This window comes from Gracilinanus agilis, chromosome 4, assembly GCF_016433145.1.
Source record: "Gracilinanus agilis isolate LMUSP501 chromosome 4, AgileGrace, whole genome shotgun sequence".
Lineage (NCBI taxonomy): Eukaryota > Metazoa > Chordata > Mammalia > Didelphimorphia > Didelphidae > Gracilinanus > Gracilinanus agilis.
The window spans coordinates 179,922,686-179,930,520 of NC_058133.1; the positions used below are offsets into that span (position 1 = coordinate 179,922,686).

The 7,835-nt window shown below is 37.9% G+C and overlaps 1 pseudogene; it reads right to left on the reverse strand.

Annotated features, from left to right (window-relative positions):
* Positions 1–6,532: 6,532 nt before the first annotated feature.
* Positions 6,533–6,999, reverse strand: LOC123247012 (annotated as a pseudogene).
* Positions 7,000–7,835: the final 836 nt, after the last annotated feature.

A 7,835-nucleotide genomic window follows, 5' to 3' on the forward strand; every position in this document is an offset into this window, starting at 1 on the left:
TCAAAAGCTAGTGAATACATTAATATAAGTCCCATGTGGAAAAGCTCACTAGTGGGTCTCTGCAAATGCAAAGGGCCCAGTGTTTATCCTGGATGAACTCCCATGTGTAGCACATACTCAAGGGCTACTCTCTCAACTTCAATTTATACTGTCAGATCGGGTTTTCAGAGGGTGGCTACTACTTAAAAAAAAATTTCAATTTTATTTTCAGTTGCAAATTCTCCTTCTTTCTTTCCCATTGAGAAGATAAGGAAAATAGAACCCATTAGAAATATGCAAAAAAGTCATGCAAAACAAATTTCCATATTATTCATGTTTGTCCCCCCTCCCCAGTAAGAAATAGAAGAATATGTGTTTTAATCTATATACCTAGTCCAGTGATGGCAAACCTTTTAGAGACCAGTTGCCATGCCCCTCCCCTCCCCCCCAGACTGTATGCTCTGCCTTGCCCCACCTTATCCCACACAGATGAGGGAGGAAGCACTCCCATTGGTTTGCTGGGCAGAAGAATAGGTGAAGTAAGGTATGTCTCCAGCAAGTGTAGAGAGGGGTGACCCCAATGCTCTGCAACCCTCCAGCTCTGCTGCCTGTGAGCCACTGACCTTACCTTCTGTGTGATCCCATTGGAATGCTGGGTAGAGAGACAGATGATATGAAAAAATATTGTCAGGTGTGGTGGAAAGGGGGAAGGGAGCAACTCTGCCCAAGTCCTTCTGCCTTTCTAGTCATGAACTCTGGGGGAGGGGTGGCACACATGCCCACAGAGAGCACTCTGCATGCCATCTTTGGCACCCATGTCATAGGTTTGCCGTTGCTGACCTAGTCCACCAGTTCTCTGTCTGGAGGTAGATAGATTATTTCATAATGGGTCCATTGAATTATGATTCAATGCTATGAATATGCTCAGGAAATTATGCTCAGGAAAATGTAGGTGAATCTACACTGTTTCTTTTCTCAAAGGGGGGGGGGAGTTAAGGGAATAGCATTGACCTTAGTTCAAAGACCCCAGTCTATACATCTGGTCTAAGGAGGATGTGCCAAGCTTATGTGAAGATAGGATTAACTCACTCCTTGCCAATTTTTAGCCAAACAAATCAAGAATTTAAAGCATCCCTACTTAACACTAAGTAAGAGAATTCAGGAGTCATTTACTAGAGTAAACTCACACCTCCAAAGGCTACTACCACCTTTCTAGGGCAGTGCTGGGCAAATTGAAAGACTGCAATTGTTTTCTGTAAAGTAGGGAAGGGACAGGAAGTGATGTGAAAAAAGAATTATAAAAAATTCTAAACTTCTTGTCCAAGGGACTTCTGCAGTCTTCTCTTTTGAACTTCTTCTCCTTTGGAGTACATCTTTGGACACTTGGCATTGGTGAGCTGGACTGAAGGAGGAGACTCTTTCCCTGGATCCTGCATTGGCTTGTTGGGTGAGTAGCTGGCCTTCTTTTCCTGGCTTCTGGAGAGATTGGTTCCAGAGAGGCCTTCCTTTCCTGGAGGAGGCTGTGTTGGTAGAACCCTTGTTGAAGACACCACCTGGACTCCTGACTGAAGAGACCACCACGACTCCACATGGAGATCAGGACTTGAGAGCCCTTGCCTGGTGGTGAGCTGGACATCTTCAGACAGATATTATAGGGTATTTAGCTGGGCAATACTTTCTACTTCCTTCCTACATTTCTCTCTTTTACTATATCTCTATTAAACTAAATTGTTAAGAGCAGCTAACACACTTGTGACTTAAGAGTTAATTTTTTTTTAAAATCAGTGACCATAATATTACTTTAGAACTTTCATATTGGCACAAAACTTAAATTTAAATTCTTATATTTGTTATGGGCAAGTCATGGGGCAGGCCACTTTCCTTTGCTAGTTTCAAGTTCCTCCTGGCAAAATGGAGAGATTCAACTAAATGATCTTTGAGGCACCTCTCTGTTCTAAATTGCAGTGAATATTCTGATGTAAAAGGATGTCTCCTGCAGTGACAGTTTTCCAGAAGAAGGCTTATTCTTCTTGTATGAAGCTTGAAGGCTAGTAGTTTAAAAAAAAAACCCTTGCCTTCTATTTTAGAACCAATGTTGGTTCTAAAGCAGAAAATCTGTAAGGGCTAGGCAATGGGGGTTAAGTGACTTGCCCAAGGTCACTCATCTAGGAAGTGTCTGAGGCAAGTTTTGAACCCTACATCTCCATCTGTGAGCTTGGCTCTCTATCCACTGAGCCACCTAATTGCCTGGCTAGTAGTCATTAAATGTCCCTAGGAGTGGACCCATTCAGTGGTACTTTAATCCCCAGCCCTTGCTTTGTGGTAGGCACATAGTAAGTTTAATATTTTTTTTTCATTCATTCACTGGGGCTGAATTCATTCCTAGTGCCATTTAGTTGGGAGTAGATTCCTTAGTCCCCAACTTCATCCAACCTGGCTTAATCCTTTTATTCCTTTTGTTTTGTCTTCCTATACCAGTTAAATGGTGTAATGGATAGAACACTGGACTTGAACTTGAACCCTGTCTTAGGCACTTCCTAGCTCTTTGATGCTGGGTAAGTTGCTTTACTTCTTAATCTTTATTTTCTCATCTATAAAATGGAGGTAATAATTTCACCTTCCTGATGGGGTTGTTGTAAGAATCAAATGACATAATATAGGTAAGGCACTTTGCAAACCTTAAATGCTATGCTATATAAATGTCGATTATTATGTTTTTAGTTTCCATTTTCACTTTGATGCCTTCTTTTTAAACACGTAGTTTAAAAAAACTGCATTTGAGAAACAGCATTTCCATAAACACAGTAGAATACAAACATGATTTGTTTATGAATCCATGAATTTTTGTTACCTGGAACTTGATATTAAAAAAAGATATGATGGGGGCAGGTAGGCTCAGTAGAAGAGAACCAAGCCTAGCGACAGGAGGTCCAGGGCTCAAATCTGATCTCATACTCTTCTTAGCTGGGTGACCCTGGGCAAGTCACTTGATCCCCATTGCCTAGCCCTTATCATTCTTCTGCCTTGGAAGCAATATGCAGTATTGATTTTAAGAACAAACCCCTTGTAATCAATATCCATAACCTACCCTCCACCCCCAATCCATTAATTGGGCATTTCTGGACATGTCATATCAGTTAGTGGTATAGTGAATAGAGTTCTGAGCCTACAGTAAGAAAGATGCAAATAAATTAAGACTTTAGGCATTTACTAGCTATGTGGCTCTGAGCAAGTCACTTAAACTCTTTGCCTCAGTTTTCTCAACTGTAAAATGCTTTTTACAATTTACCTTAGCACAGCATTCTCAGGGATGTTGCAAGGATCAAACAAGATGATGCTTAGCACAGTGCCTGGTGAAGAATAAACTAAATAAGTACACACACACACACACACACACACACACACACACACACACACTCCCTCTTCCCTTGAGTCTATCACTTTTCTATTAAGAAGTGGGTAGCTTACTTCATTATCTTTACTCTAGAGTTATAATTGGTCAATGCAATGGTCAGAGTTTTAAAATCTTTCAAAAAATGTTTTATGATGTTATTACTGTATAAATTGTTCTCTTGGTTTTGTTTACTTCAGTCTGTTTCCGTTTATATAAATCTCAGGTTTCTCTGAAGCCATTCTGTTTGTTATTTCTTATGGTACAATTATATTCTATTACATTCAACTACTGCAATTGTTCAGCTATCCCCCAAGTGATAGGTATTTCCTTTGTTTCCAGTTCTGTTATACAAAAATGAAAAGCTGCTTTAATATTTTCTGCACATATGGATCCTTTCCTTCTTTCTTTGATCTCTTTGGGGATATAGGAGAAGAAATAGTATCCCTGGGTTAAAAATGTACATAATTCTTATTAAACTATTAAAGTTTTGATATATAATTTCAAATTGCTTTTTGGAATGGCTAGACAAATTAAATTCATTGCTTGATCAATTATGTAATAGTATGCCTGTCTTTCCACAGCCTCTCCATCAACTGTCATCTTCTTTTTTTTGTCAGTGTTGCCAATTTAATGGGTGTGAGAGGGACCTTCAGAGTTGTTCTTATTTATATTTCTCTAATGATCAGCTATTGATAGTTTGCAATTCTTCTTTTTAAGAACTGACTTTAAATCCTTTAACTATTTATCTGTTGAGGAATAATTGCTCTTGTTCTTACATAGTTGAACCATTTCCTCATGTGTATTTTGAATACTAGAACTCTCTTTTTTAAAAAGAAAATTTGTTAAAAAAAAGAATCTCCCTTCCAGTTAACTGTTTTCCTTTTAATTTTAACTATGTGGATTTAGCTTGTACAAAATTATTTACAAAATCGAAATTGTCTGTTTTATTTTCTATGATCTTCTCTATCCTCTATTTGGTCTTGAGCTCTACCTCTATATTAAGATGCAAAAGATATTTCCTTGAAGGCAACAACTTAGTGCTTTTGTATTTGAATTCACAGTGCTTGGGACCATATTAAGAGCTTAGTAAATGCTTTTCCCCCATTCATTCATTTTTTACTTGAGAATCTTCCTGAAGGAATTAGTGAAAATCTTTAATGTAAAATAAGCATTTATAGACCAAAGAGTTGAAAGAGTAGTTTTGAATATTGACAAAAGGAATCTTAAAGAAGACAGCCTGAAGTTTCCCCACAGTGCCCTCAGTCTACATGGAGTTCTGTCTTTTCCAAATGCCCATGATGCTGCTAAGATCTGTTTGTAGAGGACTTTTTTTCTTTTTTTTTGGCATAATCATAATGGAGCCCATAGAAGAGTCAGAGCCATGTAATGGAAACAAATTTTGGTTTTAGAGTCATGACTGGTATGACACTAACTGTGGAAACCTGGGTAAGACATTATACCTCACTCCTCTGTTTCTTTATCTGTAAAATGGGAATAATAATTCTTTCTCTAACTACCCCACAGTGACCAGAGGAAAGAATTCTATGAGCTGTAAAGTACCTTGTAACAAAGGATGATGCCAGAGCGGATTGTTACATTTTCAATGTAAGTATTTTTATCTTGAAACTTGACATCTGTCTCAACTCAGGGCAAGAGTTATTGTTTTGTTGAATGTGACTAAGTGATGGAAAAAATACTAAGGATGCAGAAATTTAGAAGTGAATGTGATGGTTTTTTTCCTCAGAAAGCCAATTGTTAAACATTTCCCAGCATATCCCTTTCTATAATGTAGCTCTCTTAAATTGGCTTGAATTATTTCTTGTCCCAAAATACAGGGAGAGGCAATAGGGAACTAATAGTGGGGATAGCTATGCTCTACTTTTGAGGGAGTAATGGGAAAAAATTCTGGGTCTAGAGTCCAGGGTTCAGATACAGGTTCTGTCACTTACTACAGTGATCTTGGACAAGTGACTCAATTCTTCTGGACTAAAGTTTCCTAATCTGAAAAATAAGGAAGTAGAACTAGATGATGGGCAGCTGGGTGGCACAGTGGTTAGAATTCCTGGCCTAGAGTCAGGAAGACTCATCTTCCTGAGTTCAAATCTGGACTCAGACACTTACTAGATGTGGGACTCTGGAAAGTCACTTAACTCTGTTTGCTTCAGTTTCCTGTAAAATGACCTGGAGAAGGAAATGGCAAACCACTCCAGAATCTTGACCAACCCTCTCCCCCCCAAACAAACCAACAAACCCAAATAGGGTTATGAGGAGTCAGATATGACTGAAAAAAAAAAGAACTAAATGACTTTAAGATTCTTTCTAGGTTTAAATCTACTATGTGACCTTGAGCTGATCACAACACTCTTCTGGGCCTCCTCCATAAAATAAGTGGTTGGGACTTGGCCCTCCAAGGGCCTTTCCAGTTAAAAATTCTCTGAGATTTCTGTCAGCTTCCCACTTGTGCTTTTCTTTTTGAGTCTAATAATAATAATAACTAGCATTTATATAATGCTTTAAAGATCTCTTCATATATTTTCTCATTGAATCCTCTTAACAACTCTGGGAGGTAGGTACTATTATAATCCCTATTTCACAGATTAGGGAACTGACTTTGAGAGATAATAAGTGCTTTATCCATGGTCACACCTGACTAGAAAGTGTCTGAGGTAGAATCTGAACTCAGGGATTCCTGATTCCAAGTTCTACACCAGACTACCTACTTGTCTCTTTACTTTCTATTCCCATTTCTATCATTCTAGTTATGACTCTCATCATTTATCACTGAGAATATTATAATATAGCCTCCTAACTGGTTTCTCCATATGGTAAGTACAGTGAGTATTCTAGAATCAAGAAACCTAGGTTCAAATCTCAATTTTGCCTTTTGGGAATGAGCCCTTTTGTCTACAGCATCCTCTGAAAATCTTTTATTAAATTATGGATTTAGCTACTTTAGGGTTGGAGTTCTCCAAACTTAGAAAGGTCTCTGGGTAGTAGTTATGCTAGTCTGCTCTCGAAGTCTGAATATAATGGTAAAGATCTGCCTTTGAGAATCTTTTAAAACTCAGTCACATCACAGTGAAGCACCAGAGTAGGATTCTTCTTCTTTTTAACTGAAAACCTTTTTATTGTAGATGGAGCAAGATAGGTGGATGTAGTTTAGATGATTCCAATTTTGTTGCTAATATCCAAAACATCATAGTCTGGAGCAAGTTGGACAGAGACCTTTTTGTCTCCATCAGACCAGATCAGTGTGTTGACTTTGGCCACATTGATGCCATATAGTTTCTTTATCACCTGCTTGATCTGATGCTTGTTGGCTTTGACATCCATTAAGACTAGGGTGTTGATGCCCTCAAACTTCTTCATAGTAGACTCTGGAAAAGAAAAACTTAATGATAGCATAGTGATCAAGCTTGTTTCTCCATATGCCAATTTTCCAAGAGTATTTGGGCTGCCTTTAAAATCTTGGTGTTTTGAGTTTCTAAGAGGTGGGGGAAATTCAGATCTTCTTTTTGTGGCTGTGGACACCCTTCAACACAACCTTTTTGGTTTTAGGGCCTTAGACTTGTTTTTTGTCTTTGAGAGAGGGGCATGATCACTTCCTTCTTTGTCTTTGGTGCCATCTTAGGGGACAGGCCAGAGTATGGTTCTCTACCCCATATAAAACTTAATGATCAGGTATGCTGGTAAACATTTAACAACTGGTTCACCAGAAAAAGAAAATATAGACATAATGCATTTTAAAGTTTAGTTTGCATTATTAACATTTTCTCTGTTACTTTCTTAAATCTAGACAATCAATAAAACAATAAATTAAGCCCCAATTTATAACTTATGTTGATTTCCAAAGTGTAAATGTTCATATTGAAAATTTAACAATAGAATCTTTAGAGCCCAGATAAGCTGATTCTAGCATCTCTTGTTTACATGTGTACAGGTCATATTTTCTCCCAGTAGACTGCATTCCGTGCTAGATATTCATGGACACTTAGTCACAGAATGACTTGTACAGAGGCACAGTACCCCTCAGAGACGTACTACTAAGTCATAGATTATTGTCTGAGGAAAGAGGATATATACATACATGTACACACGTATAATTTATTAATTTTTAACATTCTTTTAAAATTTTTTGAATTACAAATTTTCTCTCCACCCAGTCCACAGAGAAGGCAAGCAATATGATATCAATTATACATGTTAAATAATGCAAAACATATTTCCATATTATCCATATCACAAAAAGGAAGAAAAATGAAGAAAGTAAGCAAATTATACTTTAATATTTTTTAAAAACCTTCCCTTCTGTCTTAGAATTGATACCAAGTATTGGTTCCACAGTAGAAGAGTGGTAAGGGCTAGGTAACTGGGATTAAGTGACTTGCCCAGGGTCACTTGATGAGGAAGTATCTGAGGCCAGATTTAAACCCAGGACCTTCCATCTCTAGGCCTGACTCTC